General features: G+C 39.7%; 1 protein-coding gene and 1 long non-coding RNA gene across 10 annotated transcripts in view; one reads left to right on the top strand and one right to left on the bottom strand.

Moving 5' to 3' along the window:
* The window catches only part of SGCG (sarcoglycan gamma), a 155,277-nt gene extending 136,267 nt beyond the window's left edge, over positions 1-19,010 (bottom strand). For 6 of the 9 annotated variants that reach the window (XM_080376375.1, XM_080376376.1, XM_080376372.1 and 3 more), the window contains exon 1: positions 891-18,999. The gene's annotated coding sequence lies outside the window, so the exon portion shown is untranslated. Of the gene's footprint in view, positions 1-890 lie in introns of all 9 variants that reach the window. The other 3 variants (XR_013926191.1, XR_013926192.1, XM_080376369.1) reach the window with 2 other exon arrangements.
* The window catches only part of LOC308059287, a 159,022-nt gene that overhangs the window by 111,252 nt on the left and 26,984 nt on the right, over positions 1-20,786 (top strand). The gene's annotated exons all lie outside the window — the stretch shown is intronic.

Raw genomic sequence — 20,786 nt, 5'->3', positions numbered from 1 at the left:
GATTTAATCTCCAACAGTGTTAATGATAATCCACGTATGTTATTAAAAGTTTATACTTGAACCACAAACGTTCAGTTAAAAAGCCCCAGCAAAGTGTGATTCAAAAAGAACAGCGGTGCATTTACAGTTATGTCACACAACACAACAAACGTGCTTAAGTCTCAAGTGTGGTGCTATGCATTTCTTTCTGGTTAGATTTTGTTGATCGTTTTCTTTTCCTAAAACTATCTAAGCTGGCACAAGGAGGCAAGCAAATTTCACAGAAGACTAGTATGTAGCTATTAAAGACGCCGACATTATACCCCTAAGAATACTTAATCCCACCTCTCCCTAACGAATGGCAGCTCAGCACACAACAGCGAAACAAGTTCAGGGAACTGCTGGAGTAGCGCTCCCGCCACGCGGAGGGAAGCTGCGGCACCCGCTGCCCGCCCGCAACAGCGCTGCACGCCGACCCGCCCCCCCCCTCCCCGCGCACAGCCCCCGCGGCGACCCGCGCCCGCTTCTCTCGGCCCCTCACCCCCGCTGGAAACTTTCTGCCGGCCGCAGCACCACCACCGCCGCCCAGCCGCAGGCGCTGAGGTAAGGGGGTCCCCGCCACACCAACGCCACACTTCCCAGCCCTTCCCCGCCTCGCCCCCGGCGGGAAAAGCATGGCTTCAGAGGCACGGCCGAGTTTCTAGAACACGAAGCGCGTCCCGCCGAGTAAACCGATGTGCCACCCCCACACCGCGGGCTGCCTCCTCGCCTTCCTTCTCTGCTCGCCGAGGCGCGGCGAGCAGCGGCAGGGTAACTTTCCAGGCGACGCTTGCCGTCTCCCGCCACTTGCGGCGGGACGGGACGGGGACGAGGCGCGCGCAGCGGAGGGGGAAGGCGTGCGGGGCGGTTACCTGCTGTCCCCGCTCGGCTGCAGGGCAGGGCAGAGTCCCCGCGGTCCCCTTCATGCCCGAGGGGCTGGCGAACCGGCCCTGAGGCGCAAGTCTTCATCCAGCTTGCTCCCGGCCGACAGCGCCTCCTTCTCTCGTCCTGGCGGGGCGGCAGCCCCGGGCGCAGGGCGGGCGCCGCTCGCAGCCTCGCCGGCGCGGCGGGGAGGGAGGGAAGGACCGAGGGAAGGAGGAGCGGAGGCCGAGCGAGGGGCGGGGAAGGCGGTGCGCCCTCCCTCTCTCCTCCCCGCGCCGCCGGCTCCCTCCCCGCCCGGCCGCCGCGAGGGAGGCGGGACGGCGGCGGCTGAGGGGGCGTGCCCTTCCCGCCGCGCCTCCCGCTCTCCCCGTGGCTGCGGCTGCAGGCGCCCGGCGCGGCCCCGCACGCCGCAGCCCCGCGGTTCTGAGGGGGGGAGGTGCGGGGCGCTCCCCTCCGCCGCCCCGCCGCGGCCCTGTCTTCCCCGTCTTTCGCGGACGGCGGGTCCCCAGGGCCCTTGGCCGCCGGCGGGGAGGGTAGGGCGGGGCGGGGAACAGCCGGCGCCTCTGGAGAGCGCCCCCGGCCCGTTCGGCGCTCCGCAGGCTGCACCTGGGCGGGGACCGGCGGCCGGGCAGAGGTGTGGGCTCGGGGTGGACACGGTCGGGGTCGGGAGCACTTTTCCTGGAAGGCTCTGGGATGCGCGGTAGGAGGCGGGGCAGGGCGGGGGCTGTGGAGGGCACTAAAGGAGCAGGGGTGGATGCCGGAGGAGGACGGGGGAATACGTGATTGGGAAATCTGGGAGAAGAAGAAGGGATCTGGGAGAAAGGAAAGAACAAAACTGCCCATGACAGAGAAGAGTGGCTTGCAGATTGGGAAGACAAATGATAAATATTTTTTTCCTTTCTGACGAATTCTGAATGATGTACAGAAAGGCTGAGCGGAATGAATACCAATGGGGTAACGGAAAAAGAGAAAGCAGTAGGAAAAGATTGTGAGGCAACAAAGGAGAAAATGTATTATAGGTGTGAGCAAAAGCAGGGGTTTGGAAGGTGAAAAGAATGATGAGATACGGGGTTTGGGGAAGCCAAAATTGTATGGGGCTTAGGAGGAAATGCGTGTGAAGCTGAGATGATGGGTATGGAGAAGTCAGACTGCTTTACATGGGGGTTAGAAAAAAGAGCTGCCGAGGAAGGGACTTTAATTTAAAAGGGATTTTAATTATGAGAAATATGCACGAGTGAAAGCATTGGAAAAGCAAGAAATAACAAGCACTGCAGGAATAGTTGGACAAGAAGGGACTTGGATATCAAGAACAAGTCACAGCTTGAAAGAGCTAGCAAATTCAAGCAGAACGCATGGAAGTGTTTGGTTGAAAGGAGCGGCAGTATTGGTTGTATATGGAATAAAAAGTACACTGTCCATAAACTTTTTCTGTAAGAATTGTGCAGTGTATCTTGCCGTTCTCTGGCAAATCACCTTATACCATATGAGTAGTGGAGAGCTGGATTCCAGCTTTCCAGACTGAACTCACCTTTACAACCAGTGTAGCAAAGTGAATCCTAAACATCCAGGAGCAGCAGTAAAAACAGTAGTGCCTACAGACTTGATGTCATCTTAGTCTTTGGAGAGCGGAATTGAGTTTTAACTTTTAGCCAACCCATGTGAAGCACGTATGGGCATACAGATTCATTACTTTTAATGTTTGCTGGTGGGAAGGGAAGCTCATGCTGCTGAACTGAACTGCTGATGGTAGTTCATGAATGACTCCTGTCCGTTAAGTGGAAAATGACTGAGATATGGGATAGGATACACACAGGGATGAATGAACCTGGAACAGGAATTACTGGGTTTACACTGAAGTGTGTCATTAAAGTATTTACTGCAGAATGAGAGGAGGAAATGCTGAACATCAGACCCATCTCTTAATCCAGATTACCATTTTATGTGCAGAATAATCCCTTCCTCTGTTGACTTTCTGCAACTTTCTGGCATGACCTACAACAGTTTAAAGTGTTTCTTGTTTTCAGAGTCTCATTCCAGTCTTTTCCAACCTCTTGTCTCTCAGCTGTTCTGGGACAGCTGTAGTGAACTGTAGTGAACTTGTGTCTGGCACAAGACTTATGTTTTATGAGTGATTTACAATAATCAAAGTATTGTAGGCATGGACTACCCAGGATATAGACTGGATTAAAACAAACAAACAAACAAAAAAAAAAAAACCCAAAAAAAAGCTACCTGCTTTAGTGTAGGACTATGCAATCCATATCTTTCCCTTTGGTTTTCTCTCATCATTATTCTTCCTGCCCTCCGTTGTGCAGAATCCTTCTTCTTATGGCTCATCTATCCTACCACTGTACCAATGTCTAAAAATAAAATATTTTGTATTTATAGATATTTTTACAATATCTATAAAAGCTTTACCAGACACCTGGAGGATCATACTTCAGTAGCCACAAAAATGGTATGCCAGTCTGGACTTCGAGGTGCTGTTGTAGTATTGGTGAAAATAATAATGATAAATAATAAATGTTTAGCTGGTTGTTCATAGGAGTTGAAAGCTCCCTGGACTTGCCTGTGAAGTTGGTACTCAAGACAGATGAAAATCTTGTACATATGAAAGAAAGAGAGCTTAGCATTTTCAAGTTATTTCTGAGCTTGGTTCTCCCTGTTTTTTTGGTGGTCATTATGAAGATCTGTAGCTAATCGTGAAATCTTTTGTTAAAGGCCCCACTGAGAGGTGCTATTTGCTACCTGTTTGTATTGTGTGTAACAAATCTTTTTTGCTCCCTGGAATCTCAATTTGAGATAATGTACTACAAATTATTTTCCTGGATACACTAGCAAGTTAAATCAAAATCAGTGGAAAATGCAGTCATTTTCTTAAAGTATGTACTTGCTAACATACCATAATGTGCATGGATTTGTACATCTAAAATATGATTTAAAAAAATATTGGTGCAAGTAAAATACAGTATGTTTTAATGACTGGGACAGCAGTAGAATTTGATATGCTGATCACCTGGTCTCAAAGGTAGTAATAATTTGTGCAAAAGAATCTGTTCCATTAAAAATGAAATATCGTATTACTGATAGCAACTATAAAATCCCTGAAGAAATCTGGTTTATTTTGAGTGACTGTATTCACTTGCCTTTGAAGACAGATTTCTTGTACAATGGAGCAAGCAATGAGTAAGATACAAATGTAAAGACATTTGGTTTTGTAATGAACTGCCTAACATGTTAATCAGTTAGGTTTTGTGGCATCTATACCATCAAGTAAACAGTTGAGTTCACCTTCTCCTTCCCCACCTGTCCCTGTCCCCCATCCACCCTGCACTGGCCACGTTCCTTATGTCTTTTTTTGGATTCCTACTGAGTTGTAACAGCAGCTAAATGACTTTCCCAATAAAGAAGCTCAAGTTCAGACTTGGGAATAGCTCATACTGACAGCATGGATCCACCTGTAGATAGCTGACTCATAGCAGCTTATTCATCGTTCTCCAAAAATGAAACCATTAAGTTATTGTATGACTTTTCATTGTGCTGTCATGTGCCATGCTGCCATTAAGCTGCCAACATACTGCTACCCTTCAAAAATACATATACTGGACTGTGAAATAGCCATGTTGTTTCTGGGAAATCTCTCTGGTGCATGCTACGTATCCAATACAGTTGTTTAAGCACTTACAAAAAAAAAAAAAAAAGCAGCATGTTTTGGTGGTTTATGCGTGAGTGACCAACTTCCTTCTGAGAAAAAAATCTTAGGTGGTTTTATGAGGCCGTTTCCCTGGACACCATCCAAACTGGGTAAGTTCAAAGTCCCAAAAATTCAATGTGGTCTACCTCAGGACTAGAAGATGCAGCTCTGTATCGTTACCTGCTTCTTCTCTGAGACCTATAAAAAATATAAAGCAGTCGCCTTCTACCAAGCCCTTAACAACATATTATCCCCTTCAAGAAAGACAAGCTATACGAGCTCTGTGGTTAGTTATCAGTAATAGCTCCCCTTTTGAAATCTGAGGACAGGATGACAAGGTCACTTTCAGACCCACTGACCATGAAAAGGACCCAGCCTAGGTATGAGCTCCAGAGGACTGAAGCCTTTGGGCAGCTCTACTACTTATAACCCTGAGCTCCTGAGGCATGTAGAAATTCAAACATACTCCTCTTCAGTTTTCCTGTTGCCCATTATATTCCTTAGGCAGTGCTTGGAATCCATCATTCTCTCTTGAAGTTGTTTAAACTTAAAGTTTAAATGGCATAGCCTACAAAAAGCCAAGTGTATCACTTAAGCATTCTGGAGAGTGTTTTTGGAGATTCCTGGCTACCCATGTTGGCTCTATAGGAGCTTAGGCAATAGTTTGAGGATTCATTTGTAAGTAACTGAGGTTTGCAGCTTTTTCTGGCACCTTCTTCACTGGGTCCAACCAAGAGGAAACACAAATAGGATAGTTTCCTTGGTTTTCATTCCTGGCAGGCAGTAGGGATGAGGACCATTCCAAATCACATTTCCTCTGTCTAGGACAGTTCTCCCAAATTATCCCTTCAGACTTTGCATGCCTGCCTTGCTCCCTTTTTTCTTTCATTCCTCTTGCCTTCCCCCCCCCCCCTATTTTTGAATGTACACTTTCAAAGATTTCCTGCTTTGATGGATTTTTACTGTAATTAATTCAGACTACATATTTTGCTTGTCTTTTTTTACCTTTTAGATCTGACCAATATGAATTGCACTGTTAGCAAAGTATACACAGTTCTCATTTCTACCAGTTCTATACCAGTTAATATCGTATTATTTTCTTCTCAGTTACTGTTTTATCTTTTTTTTTTCCTCTATCTGTGGAGAAAGGAATAAACTAATAAGATTTTAAATGCCATATCACAGTTCTAAATAAGGTATTATTCATTAAAAATAACCTTTTAGTAAGACACATCTTGTTACAATAGGGCACACATTGACCGTAAGTTATTTTTTTAATTAATATTTTTAAATTTTGTTTTTATTCTATCAGCTTAAACAAAAGCAGTCAGTGATACAATGTTGTTGGATAAGTGTTTTGGTAGTGTCACAGTAAAAGTGGTTCAGAAGCATGGAAGAGTTATTGTAAAGCAATTGTAGTAGAGTGGCAATAACTTGTAAAAGTCATTGTTTCACAATTATGTATATTAAATAGTGTATTATATTTTAACTGGTTAACTACAACAACTAAGAATTACTTATCTTTTTTTGAAAAATGGATTTCCTGAACTTACTAGGGTCTTTCTGTCTGTAGTCATACAAAGAAGATAAATCTTTGTTACAGGTGTTCTAGCAGTGGCTGTAAACAAACCCCTTAACGTCCTTCTGAAAACTGAGTTTACAACATCATTAACAAGATTTTTTTGTTTGCTTGGGCGTTTTTTTTCCTGTCTAAATAGTACTCTGTCTCTTGCCAAATTGCTATGGACATGCATGTAGCATAACAGTTTTATTTTCAAGCCTTTACTGTCAGCCTAACAATGTCCTTCTGGGACACTATATAGGGAAATGTGAATTCCTTGGGGTCTTGTAGCGGTAATCAGTACTTTTGAAATTTCTTTTGCACTATTATTCAAACTTTAGGAAGAACTTCAGAAGTCTGGAAGAGGAATCATTTTTGTTTTGTTAACTTGCTAAGTCTTTGTTATCCAGATGAATGCATGCCCACTATATGTCTTTTAAATGTACCAAGTAATGGTAATAAAAAATCTAGTGCTTCAGCTATGTTACTACATTGATTGTTATTTTAAATCATTTTTATACTGTGCAGTAGTTGTGCTGGAATTACTTCTATCATGTGTTATATCTGTCATAATATTTTAAGTTACATTGTTATGTGCATCTTTGTTTCACTTAGTTTTTGCTTTTAAGAATATAGATGACACGTCCCTGTAAGAAGCACAAGGAAAGTAAATAAAAATAAAGAAACCAAATATTGTTCATTACAAAAATCAAGAGAGAGAAATTAATACACAGTAGTACTAACATGAACATGTCATGAATTCTACCCTATTTGAAGGCTGTTAGGAATATATACAACTCACTTCAGCTGTTGTACTGAATATATTCAGTTACATTAATGGCTAAATATTTACAGGTTGGAACATTATTTTATGTACAGTAATGCATAGAAAAAAATCCTTGGAAATACCTAAAGATAAAACCATTTAGAATAGTTCATGAGAATCAGTACAGGATTCATTAGAAGTGTATCAGGTCTCACTCCACAGTCTCACACACTGCCCTGTGCCATTGTTTCTGTCCTGACTAAAACAGAAAAATTTGGACTGTTATGAAATCCTCATACAATTTGGAGTCTTTCAGAACTGCATATACTTAATTAAAGAAACTTTCACTTTTTAATCTAAAGGCTGCACTGCTATTTATAGGTGTATTCTGCCATGAGAGGTGACAGAGTACACTCAAAATTTTCCCTTCTGTGCTCATAGAATGATTTCTATTCTATGTTCTTACAGAAGTTCAGAAAGATTCTGAAGATAGATTCCAGTGTGACAGATCACTTACAACTTGTAAGAAAATATATGAGCTTGTAAGAGCCCTCAGTCTTGTGTTTCTGCTGTTCTGAAACACAATAGACAGGTGTATTTTCCCATTGAAAAGGAAGGTATTGTAGCAAATGGCAGCCAGAATAAAATAGCTACTTTAGAATTGCAGCTACCTCTGCAAAATTAAAATGCAATTCCAGGAAAGTGTAAGAATTTTCAGTAACAGTAATTGAGATTATTTAATCATGAAGAAAGCCACTATTAAATCACAGAATTCTTTAACGTATTTTCTCTGTTAAAAAAAGTATCTCAGCCTTTATTTTAATATTAGATATACATATTTTTTCTTAAACAAAAATGAGACAGGCTTTCCTTCTGTGTAACTAGTGCCAGATATAAAGTTTTGTTGCAAAATATAAATTAATTTAGGGTTAATGTGATAAAAAATGTAGGAGTTGCTTATATAGGCATAAAGTGAGAAAAATATTTCAAAATCTCCTCTAAACCCCCACTATTCCCAATTCTGCTTCAGCTTTTCAACCTTCTGTGTTACAAAAAGCATAAATGTAGTTTCTGATTCACTTGTTATTTCTAGGATCTGCATTTCCACTGTTGAATTTGTGAGCATGTTGGTTTTATTCTTTAGAATAGCAAACAGTGAAGGAAAGAAGGGTTAAATATCCTTCCATGGGCAGTGTTTGTTACGTCTCTGCTTAATCTATGTGTTACTTTAGATTTCACTATGGGAATCCTATCTTTGATTGTACGTTGTGTATGGCTTAGATACCTAACACACATTCCTGTATTTCATACTGGGAACTAGAGTCTCCATTAGCTATGAATATTAACTGAAATCCTATGCATTCTACTGGGAATTAAGTATATGTATATCTGAAGCTGTATACTTAGAATTACCTTCATAGAACCATAGAGTAGTTCAGATGGAAAAGGAGCTCTGAAGGTCATCTTAGTCTGTTCCATACTCAAAGCAGGTCTAATTAGGTCAGGTTGCTCCAGGCCATGTCAAGCTGAGCCTTGAACACCTACAAATCTGTAGACAACCTCTCGGGGCAATCTGTTCCGAGACTGGATAACTCTCAAGGTAACTTCCCCCCACTAATATTTAATCAGAATTTCCTGTGTTCCAATCTGTGTTTTATTTCCTCTCACTGTACCCCAGTGTACCTCCAAGAAGGGTCTGGTTCCACCTTTCCTGTATCTGCAGATCAATTTTATTTCCCTAAAATCCATTAGTGGTTATATTTCTAAGTGATGAAGGAGCCAACTGTCCATTTATTTATATAAGATATTGGGAGAAGCAGAGCCACCATTTTTCCTCTGAGTCTTTAATAGAAGCACTCAGAGTGCTCTGTGCAGAGCTTCCATGTTGGGTACTTTGGGCTGCTGAGTCTATTTCACTTCGGCTCAGGTGAGCTCTCGGCACTGAGCTGTGGAAGCTGAGTTGTTCTGAATAAATGTAGGTGCAAAACTAGGTGACCAGAGAGCTTTACATCAAATCAGGAACCCAGTAAGGTTAGGTGCACCAAAGAGATTTTTTAGCCATAGTTTTGTCTTAGGCACCTAATACCCATGCAAATGTTGGGTCAGTTGGCTGACTGTAGGGTCCAGTGCTCTTTGATATGCCTTAAGGGTATCTTACCTGGCACCCAGCTGCCACTCCAGCAGTGCACAGCTTCCCTCTATGTCCTTTGTCATTTTTCCAGCCCCACATGGATTTCTTGGACAACCTAAGACATCTCAAATTACATGAGACACTTGTATGTGGGTGTATGCTTAACCCCATTATTAGTGTTTTGCTCCAGTTCTAAGGGTGGGTTCAGTTTCAGATTAGGAAACCTACATGCAAGTGCCCATATATATCAAACTGTAAACTAAAGGCGTAAACTTCTATTATCATCAGTGGCGATCTGGAACTTTATTCATTTGCTTATGCAATTAATTGAGCATGGTGTGCTCTAGCATATCCAAGGCAGCCATGGGATCTAAAAGATGTGAGATCAAATTTGTGGGAAACCACTGTCCTCCTGGGTTGGCAGCTGCATGCCAGTTACAATACCCTACAGGATCTCAAATTGAAGTAAATGTTTCCTGGCTAGTTGAAAACTTGTTACCTTCTTATTTCTTTCTTCACTTCGGGATATACTGCGGAAAATTTTTCCCCGTTCTGCTACTTCTGCTTCACTGTGTATGTCACCCTGCTGTCACCGTTCAATTATCACTTAATTGAAAATGAGCTTGAGTATGAATTGCATGCTTTATTAAAATTAATCTAAACATAAATTGTAGTTCAATAACATGCTTTGATGTCAGTGTTACTAGTAAAGATACTATGCATTTTCCATACTTCAATGATACTTACTTCAAATCAATGAATAAATATTTCATTAAATATGCGACAAAAACATAACAAAAAATACAATTCCTTCCTTACACCCAGTTTTTGTAGCACATGGAATGTGTTTTGCAGACTTTTTCTCCAGTTTTGTTAGGTGCGGTTGCTTCCTGTTTTCCTATCTTCCTTTTAGTCATCTTTCTTTAAGGTTCCAAATAAATATGTATAATGCATCTACTTATATATATATAGCCATACATTTATCTTTTGCAATGTATACAGCAATAAATCATCTCATTAAGTAATTTGAGGGGTACATAATGAGCATCTTTGGGACATAAACTTTATTGTACGTATGAGCTGAAGTCTTCATAACTATCCTTGAAAGTCTTTTTAGACTAGTGGGATTAATTACATATCTCACAGATGCCTGTCATGCACTCTGTTTACACTATAGGGAAATGAAATAGGATAGTTAATTTTCTTTTATTCTGTTAAAATGCCAAGGTTTAATTAAACTGCTTCAGCTTAAGTATTGCACAGCTACTTTCAGCTGTCATGAAGCATACTAGAAATTGATTTGCCGTTGCCTACATGCCCAAGAAGGCATTCAGCAGGCATTGTAATTTCATTCAAAATTGTTTTTATTAATCATAGCTGCTTTGCAATTTCTAAAATTTGTATGAGAAACAGAGTGTATTAAAATAAGTTTCATCCATATGCTCAGGGAGTAAAAACAATGCAAGTGCCAAATAACTGAAATTTATATTCAGTTTTGAATTAACATCTGGGTTTTGCTTTTATATAAGATTTTTATAATACTAAAATTTCATGCATTTTTTAAGATTTTACATAATTATTTCAGTTATACAATAACAATTAGGCAATGTCATGAATTAGCAAAATAATTGCAAAGCAATAAAGCCATCATTTTTACAATTATGAGAAATAATAACATATCAACAGACAATGAAAACTAACCACCTGCTTGAAGCCATACCTATTTATCCGTAATGTATAATATCCATGATACTGAGGATTTTCAAAAACGTTGGCAAAAGTAACATTAAGGTTTCTCACTTCAAGCACTCTGTACCCAACCTTCAGTGATCTGAGAAAAACAGCAACCATTCTGGACAAGAGAATGCAGCAGCCACTGAATCTGCATTTCCATCTAGAAAAGCACAAAGCCAAAAGCTCAATATACAGGGAGGCTCTCAGCGCTCTCGTTAAACGCTCAGGGAAAACTGGTGTTAACAAAACCCTTTTTTCCTTTACCACTCATGTGGAGTAGGCCGTGTTTCTAGTGAAAGCTCTTGCTGAAGTCTGTGCGCAGCCTGCTTTCAGCATGCACAGAACTGCCTAGAGCTTGGCAGTATTAAGTATCAGCTTCTGCGCTAATGAAAATTTAATGATTTCACATGAAATTTAATAATTTGCATAGGAATAATTGCATAATAGGAGTAATAATAAAACTAGTGCTGTCTGCACGGGTCTCACTCCCTGGGTTGGGATCCTATATTAGGCCCATTATTGGGATTTTGTGTTTGATCCAAGCTTCCTGCTTTGCCTTCCACAAAGACAGTAAAAAAAATTTTATTTCTGTGGCTCTGATTAGCATGGCATCATTTGGAAAGCTGTGTTTCTCAGATGCCAGGAAAGCATAAAAATTCTGAAATTTTTAGTCAAGGTACTGAGGGCTTTTGATCCTAACCTGCAATTTAACTGTGGATAAAGTGTTTAAATGAGTGGGAGAATGAGGTTCAAATACCTAATTCAAATCAGACAGAAGCTGAAGCTGTTTCCCAGTCAGTTCCCTTTAGCCTGGTTAGAGACATCTAATTCTTTTTGAAAGGCTGAGCTTGGATTCATTTTCCTGCTTGTAGTTTGTGCTGCCTAACTTACTTTGTCTCTTGCTTGTTATGCAAGCAGACCTTCTTTCTTGTCTACCCTTTCCCTCCCCAAGTATTAAGCAATTAATCTGAGGATGTGGTTTACAATAGCAACAACCTATTAATTGAGCTTTGAGCTTTTATGCACCTCTCATCAAGGTATGCATGTGAGGTGAGAGTGCATACCTCTGAGAGTGGTACATACAACTGCAGATATAATGAAAAATTACATTGTGATGATCTTATCAAAACACGGTGACAGAACAAATTAATTTTAGGAAACTGAATGTAGGCTTCTAGGATATAGTTAATTGTGTTAACTATTAAAGCAAAGTAAATTGAATCTTTAGGGACTACAGCAATAGAGAATTTTATAGTATTTTAATAAGGTAAAGGGAAGTGATCTATATATTCCATGTGTGGCCTTCACCGATTGTTTTTTTAATAAACATTGGGCTATTAAAACAGTCACAACTGTGTAGAAACTGTTGTATAATATTTTAGTTTGAGAACCAAGTGGAATAACTCGTTTTAAATATCCAATATCATTTTGGGAAGAGTGGGAGGTAGATCATCATATGGTATAAATTGGCATGAATCCTTTCCTTTTCTTGGATGTGATGCTGATGAGAATCTGGGCTATAGCCTTTAGACATGAAGAGTTAAACCAGAAAGAAAAACTCCTTTTATGCACACCCATCAAGCACTTCAGTGATATTTCATTTAAAATAAAAAACTTCAGCTGACATAACACACCTTAAGATCTCCAAGTAAAATTTTCCTCATAGTTGTGTGGTTTCTGGAACAGTAGAGATCCTTGCATTTTAATTTGCCAAGGTTTGTCTACCACACTTGGTTTATTTTAAAAGCACATGCCGTGAAGCTGAAAATACTTTTCTGGGAGATTACCTTCACTTTTTCCCCTTGCTTCAACTGTTGTCTGCCTCAGATACAGTAAGTGTCATTATTTCATACTTGTTCATGCAGAGATGGATTTAATAGGCTCACACGAAAAGTGATCATTAGTTGATTGACTGTAGCTTGATTGCCTGTGGATAACTCTTATAGGTTCATTTGTTCATTTCAGCAAGGAATGGAAGCCTCTACACCTCAGTCTGCACATTTATGAAGACAGCTTTTATTGGCTTGGGGAAACACTCATACAATAACAAAATGACCAGTACAAAATGTTCAGGTAATTGTATCTTCAATAACACATGGGTATTCATAGATAAACACATACTTATAATAAACAGAGAACAGAGCACAGAGGAAGAAAGCATTGGACATAGTCAGTTAGTAGTCAACTTAGGCAATAAAGCTAGAGATAGTTCCAGAGTTGTAAGCAAATAGTGTTTGATATTTTTTGAGGAACTAAATGCTGTGGAAGAGAAAAAAGTCTTTTAAGTGGTGTATGGATAAAGAGCTGGGGAAGGATGATAATGATGGGGGGGAAACAAGACTGCAACCACACTGAGGTAAATAAATAGAAATTACTTGTCCAAGTACAAGATGTTTTTTTTGGTGGAAAAGTGAAAAATTTCAAAAAATATATTTAGAATGAAAATACCACCCTCTAATAAAATGCAAGCGATTTAATTAGTATTTACTTTCTGTATTTTAATAAGTAGTTCTGAAAATAATATAAAATAAAAATGGATTATACCTACATTGTTTTAACTATTGGAAACATTTATGTTTTTTTCTTTATACACCTGATTATTTTAATAAATAGAAAAAATTGCACAAAAGCACTTGGTTTATCTGTTGTTCCTTTATATTATGTGCACGAATCCTCCTGACATTAAAAAAATTAACGTTTTTCCTACAATTAAGTTAAAATTTCCTGAAGTTTCCTAATAATAGTCTGTAAGATCTGTATTCTTAGTACCAGTCCCATACCAAATGTCTCAAGAATGTGTGTAGTTTTGGATGTTCCAATAGAGTGAAAAAGATCCTTTTATTTTGCTTTATGGTCAATATTTTAGGAGCATAATCAAATAGAACATGTAAACTTTCTTGTAAGAAGGCTCTGTCCAGGGTGCCAGGGTTGATCAAGAAGTAAAACATACAAGTGGTAACTTAAGGTGCTCACAACATAAAGACATCTATAAAATATGAAAAATAAAACATCTAGATCTATCAACAATTTTGGGCAGGCTGTTTTCTGAAGATATATTAGGCAACTTGTTAGCAGGATGCAATAATACTTTAGAACATTGTTTTCAAGATTCCTTGGGAAATTTCTAGTCTTTGGGAGAGGAAGGAAGGCCTCAGATATGCTTCAAGAAATGTTCAGCAAGAACCTGTTAAAACCTTTAACCAATGATTCTAGAACGAGTTGGTAGAGGGACACTGTTTGTTCTTAGTGTTGTGACAAGCAAAGATGCCTTGCTTTCTCAGTCTGCTTTCACTGGTACCAGCCCTGTGCACGCACACACACACAACTCTTCTTAATCTGTCTGCCTGCCTGTCAGCACACCTACATGTTCATGATGCTTCTCTGCATTAACAGGATTTGTGAGTGTATTTGTAAAGAAGAGCAAATAGATTTAGCCTCACATAATAGATGTTAGGAGCTATGTATTGTTCTCATCACTCTTACGAATTAGTCCTGGAAGTTTCCTTGTTTTCCTATTTCTGTTTATCTTTAAATTTCAATATACATTTATTATTTCTTACAGCTTTGCATAGAACTTTTTACAAGTTAAAAGGGTGCTTTTATCAGGTTGCTGATAGAATAATGTGAATTGAAATTAATCTGAGCAAAAAGATAATTTTTGTGTTTCTTTTATGACCCAGGTGGAATGAAGTAGCAATAAAAGGGGTGAAAGCAGCATACAAGCTAGTCTGTAGATGTGTGTAATGTAGTCAGTCATTTCAGAGTGAGTAGCAAACAGCCATCATTCAGAAATTTAATTTTAAACAGTTTTTTACTGTGATGTTAGTTTGACATTTTGCTATAACTCAGCACAAGTGCTCATGGAATTAAACCAGATAGTGCATTTTTCTTAAACTGGCAGAATTATTTGCTCCTTTGTGCAATTCATATCTCTCTCTATTGACTACAGAGAAAGCCTGGACTTTGTAAAGGTCTTGAATAAGACTAGATATGTAAATGGGGATAAAATGAGGAAACGAGAATCCTAAACAGTGTATGAAATTTTTTATAAATGGTTTCCACTGACAATATTTGAAAAAGCAAGGCCTTTTTATGCTGGGTAATGTTTGCACATGTGTTAGCATATGGCTCCATAACACGTCTGTGACATAACTACAGTATGTTTACTTGCAGAGGTTCTCCCAGTGATGCACTGATGTTATAAGCACTACTTAGGTATCACAAAAAAGTAAACAAAGTTATGGTATTTTGTGCTGATCTATCATGCCCATTCCCACCAAGAAAAATTCTGGGGGGAGTAGGACTGCTAGCATTATAATTTTAGTGGTACGAACAGTACTGTAGCATTAGCTCTAGGGACACATTGCAGCCCCATTAGTTTTATCTTCCCATGATTGAATAGGAGAGCTCTTCTGCAGATGAAATTGTTCCACATATGCTTTGTTAGGTAATTTGGGCATTCTGAGTAACAGTTGAAGAGAACAGGGAGAGTACTCTGTTTCAACTCAATACAGTTCTGCTGAAGAAGGTATTTCATGAGGATTGTCCTGACAGATGCTCCATCTCATTAATTGTAACAATCTAATTAAATGCATGCAGTAGAAAAAGACTCACAGTCAAACGCTCACATAGTAACTCTCTCGTCTGTACAGTGTCTCTTCGGAGTTGGCTCCAGCTTAATTATGAGAGTTGTGGAGTGTTGATGCGCAGCGCAGGGTAGTTGCATCCTGTTTTCCCAGACCACACCATCTTTCTCTTAGTGTTAGTTTCAGTCCGATAGTATCACTGGTGTGTCTCACCAGAGGTCATCACAGAAGCATGCTGCCACCTGGCTGTCATTATGAGACTAGATTAATTTGAAGATGAACTTTTAACACAAAAAGTAGTATCTGACCGATTACTGAGCTTCATGGCCTCAGAGATCCCTTTTTATGTACAGCTCTTCTATCACCATAAGTTTCCTAATCGAACATTGAACACTTTTCTGCATCACAGTGCATCTTCAGAGATGTTGTAATGATGCTGATCAGTGCTGATACCTTAATTCCATTTCAGTTTTTCTCTGATTAATACATGTGTAATAATTTTCTTATGGCAACTGTCTCCACATAAGAGACTTTATTTTCTTCCTTAGACTTAATGAAAATCATATGTGTGGTATGTTTTGCTGATATCTTATTCTTTATCATTTGGAATTCATGCAGGTAATGGTGCATAATATAGCAGAACAGACTGACATATGGATCACAAAAGAATAATGGTCTATTCCTTGGAGAATATAGAGATCATCTGGTCTTCCCATTTATACTTTTAAGTAACTGAGAAAATAGATTAGCCTATATTGAGAATTTAGTATGTAGTGAATGAAAAATATCACATGAGATTAGTGGGTCATACAAATTGGATACAACATATTTGCTTGATGAAGAGTAACATGTCTTAATGATTTTTTCACACCCTTCAGCCTCTGGACTATAAACCTAGTTTGAATCTTGGTTTGCGGTGTGGAGGGGAAAGTTAGGTGAGCAAATTCAGAACTGCTATGGTATTTTTGACAACTTTCATTGAATGTAAGTGAGAGTAATAGAACCTCATATTACTTGGAAAAGGGGTATTAACTAGTTCTGATGCACAGATCTGTCCTAGTTTTTAAAATTGCTCTGGATTTATATGGGATAAAATCTGAGTACAGAGCGCATAGATCACAGATTGCAGCCATAAGACAGGGAGCTTGCATGTGTTCTCTGCCTCTGGAAAGACAGACACAATGATTAGGTAAAAGGAACAGGATGAATCTTGGAGGAAAGGAAGCGATGTTAGTTATGCAAAGAGCAACTGATTAATGTAAACATATTGTAAGTAAATAATTGATTAATAGGCATGACTAATACATGCATTAAGTCATATTTTTCAGCTGAAAACACTATGGTTTCACATTTTAAAACTGTGTAATTACAGTGATTATGTATGCAAATCAGGTAATGATACATACAAGTAGCCACTTAGATGCACATCTATCCATTTGCATATAAATTTGCATGCAATCACATTATAGGCTCATTAAGTACAGAACTTTGATTAATTTTGTGGGCACTGTCGTTCTCTGAATGAGGTAGATCCTCAGAGAAAAGTAATATATGACCATACAGTTAAAAAGGTGCCTAAGCACCTGAAAACAGATTTAAAGTTACACAGGCAAACCTTAATTCTGACATTTTCTAATCTCTGCATGGTTAATTTTGCAGCCTTAATGTTTTTGGTTCTTTTAAAATTGCTTTTAAATTGTGTAATTAGTGTTCAGACTGAGCCATACATATAAGCATTAATTTTTATATCTAAACAGATTTTTAAGATGAGATCACTGTCCTCCTGATTTTGAAATTTACTGTTCTTCAGGACACTTGAGACTGGGTGAATTTTAACTGATTTGCAAAAAGGGTGGCCTTTTCAAAAGCACATAAGTAACTTTGAAGCCAGTTCCATTTTCACAATATGACTTAGTCATTTAAAATCAAAGTCCTGGAGACTGCCACTGGGGTTAAGACTGGATCACTTGCATGTCTCTGGATACCCTGTCCAAATCTCTTTGTTCCTAAATGTCTAAGGAGCATACTTTAATAGTTGTATAATTACCTAAAATATTTATGGGTCATCAATGAGAATTTAATGTTATGTTGTTATTTGACATATAAATTGCTTATGGCTACCTCTATCTAAATGCCTTTTCAAATTGGCCTTAAATCACTTGAAAAAAATTGTAACTTCAAATTCCAATTAACTTAGGTACTTTACAATATTGACTCAATGTATTAACTCTCCAGATTTTAGTGGTTTTCATCAGTCATCCATCAAAAAAATAAATAACAAAGTAGTTTGAAATCTTGATCTTTAATCCTCACAGTAACCGCTGTAGCATGAAGACCTTCGGAGGAAAATCTGGAGAACTGGTGTCTGAGTTTCTACTTGATTTTTCTTTAATCCATAAATATTCCCCATTGTCTGTGATTCGAAAATATTCTAAAATGTAAAGTGTTATTGAAGAAGAGCAGTCCCTAGGTTCTAAAAGGTACCCGCAAGTCCCACAAACAATCATCTGTTGGTTAATCATGTACCACTTTCACTTTTAAAGTATTTTTATGACAGATTTTATCTTCTCCCATGCTTGTGATAAAATTTTTGAGTCTACAGCTAAAGTGGAAATCTGTGAGACTTCCATGGGTGCCTTCAACTGTTAGTTTTAATGTTATGTCAGTTTGGATATTCTTGCCTCAATTAACAATTAGAAGAGGCTATTGGATCAATAGTATTTCAAGGTTCACAGCTGTGATATATAATGTCTGAAGCTCAGTGAACCCTTTGTCAGCTGTTGCTCTTGAATAGCCTTCAAAAAGAAAATCACATTTTAAATCTGAAAAGACAGCTTTGTTACCTTTTAGTGGTGGAATAAGACTGAGGAGAACAGAACAAATTGTTTGTGTGGACTTCTGTCAGTAAGCTTTTTCCTGATGAACTTCACTCCTTCTCACAAAAGAGAAAACCCCTCTTTGTGTTAGTCCATGAAATATTCAGTCAGGCCATATAATTTGGCTTTCATTCAAAGTTGTGATCGCTTCTGAAAGGAGGCTCAGTGTTTGTAAATATCACTGAGTCACAGAACAGCTGAGATCGGAAGGGACCTCTGGAGATCATCTAGTCCAACAGGGGTCAGCTAAAGCCAGTTGCTGAGGGCCATCTCCAGTCAGGTTTTGAGTATCTCCAAGGATGGAGGCTCCACAACCATTCTCGTCAACCTGTGCCAGTACTTGACCACATTCATAATAAAAAAGCTTCTTCATAAGTTTGAGTGGAATTTCTTGAGTTTGTGCTCATTGCCTCTTGTCCTGTCACTGTGCACCACTGAGAAGAGTCTAGCTCTGTCTTTTTTACTAACCTCCCATCCAGGCCTTAGAAATATGGACCACATTCCCCATGAACATCCTCTTCTTGAGGCTAAACGTCCCTTCTCACTCACTTGTATGTCAGATGCTTCAATTCCTTAAATCCCTTCAGTCACCTTTGTGGCTCTTCACTGGACTCATTCCAGTATGGCCATGTCTTTCTTGTACTGGAGAGCCCAACAGTGGACACAGCATGCCAGAGGTGGCCTCACCAGTGCAGAACAGAGGGGAAAGACGACCTCCCTCAGCTAGCTGGCAGTGTTCTCCCTAATGGCAGCCAGGATGGTCCTGATGCATCACTGGCCCATTTCTCCTGCCTGTTGAGTTCCCTCTCAATAGCAGCACAACTATCTGGTGTATCAACTTTCCTCCCAGTTTTGTATCTGAGGGTGCACTCTATCCCATTGTCCAGCTCATTAATGAAGTTGTTAAACAATATTGACTCAGTACTGACCCCTGGGGTGCTCCACTAGTGGGTGGCCTCCAGGTGGATTTCCTGTCACTGGTCATAATGCTTTCAAACTGGTAGTTTAGCCAGTCTACCTCATTGTCTGCTTACCTATCCTGTATTCCATCAATTTGTCCTTGAGTATGTTATGGGATACAGCATTGAAACACTTGCTAAAGTCAAGGTAAACAGCATCCAATGCTCTTTTTTTTGTCCACCAAGATAGTAATTTTATGACAGAATGCTGTCAGATTGGTTAGGTTTTCCTTTTGTAGATCCATGCTGACTACTCCCAGTCACCATCTTGCCCTTCATATGTTTGGAGATGGATGGCTTCCAGGAGTATATGATCCATCACTTTTCTAGAGATTTGAGGTAGGGCTGACTGGCCTGTAGTTCCTGCCTTGCCTTTCTCAAAGATAGGAGTGATACTTCCTTTCTTCCAGTCCTCAGGAGCCTTGTTCAAGTACCATGACCTTTCAAAGATGATGAGTGGCCTTGAAATCATAGAATCGTAGAATGGTTTGTGTTGGAAGGGACCTTTCGAGGTCATCTACTCCAGCCCCCGCTTCCGTGAGCAGGAGACATCTTCAACTAGACCAGGTTGCTCAGAGCCCCGTCCAACCTGACCTTGAATGTTTCCAGGCATGGGGCATCTACCACCTCTCTGGGCAACTTGTTCCAATGTTTCACCACCCTCATTTTAAAAACTTTCTTCCTTATATCTAGTCTGAAGCTACTCTCTTTTAGTTTAAAACCATTACTCCTTGTCCTGTAGCCACTCAAGTCCCGTGGACCATGTCTGTGTGCAGCTTGTTTGCTGATCAGGATGATGCTACCCTAATCCACCTCTATCAAGGGTAAATCTTCCTTGCTCCAAACTTTCCCTCTGATCTCAGTGGCATGGGATTCCTAAAGAAAAGTCTTATCAGCAAACAGTGAATAAGGTACTAAGCACCTCGGTCTTTTCCAAGCCCTTTGTCACCAGGTCACCTGTCCCATTCAGCAGCAGGACTGCATTTCCCCTGGTCTTCCTTTTGCTGTTAATACACCTGTAGAAGCCTTTCGTGCCCTTCAAGTCCCTTCTCCCCAGATTCAACTCCAGATAGGCTTTGACTTTCCTAATCCTGTCATTGTATGCTTGGACAGTGTTTCTAGAACGTGTTCCTCCTTCCACCTCTTGTGCATGTCCTTCTGATGTTTTAGTCAGAGCTCCTTTTCACCCATGCAGGCCTCCTGCCACTGTTGTGTGACTTCTTGTGCATGGGGATGGGCCATTCTTGAGCATGGAGGAGATGGTCCTCGAAAGTCGATCAGCTCTCCAGGACCCTTCATCTCTCCAGGATGGTCTCCCATGGGATACTTCCAAGCAAATCCCTGACAGATTAAAATCTGCTCTTCTGAAGTGCAGGGTTGTGATCCTGTTATTTGCCTTTTTTCCTTTTCTCAGGAGGAACCCTCTCTCTTTTTTTTAAAAAAAAAAAGCTTCTTTTTGTTTGTTTCTTTGTTTCTTTTTAAAGAACTGTGTTATATGGGTCCTAAAGCCCATTAATTACTTGCAAGTATCGGAGGAATGTTAATTGTAACAGAAAGTTACAATTCTTGAAGACAGAAA

The sequence above is a fragment of the Falco punctatus genome, assembly GCF_963210335.1.
Source record: "Falco punctatus genome assembly, chromosome: 2".
In the NCBI taxonomy this organism is placed as follows: Eukaryota; Metazoa; Chordata; class Aves; order Falconiformes; family Falconidae; genus Falco; species Falco punctatus.
The sequence above is the reverse complement of the archived record's forward strand: the minus strand, read 5'-3'. Positions and strand labels throughout refer to the sequence as shown.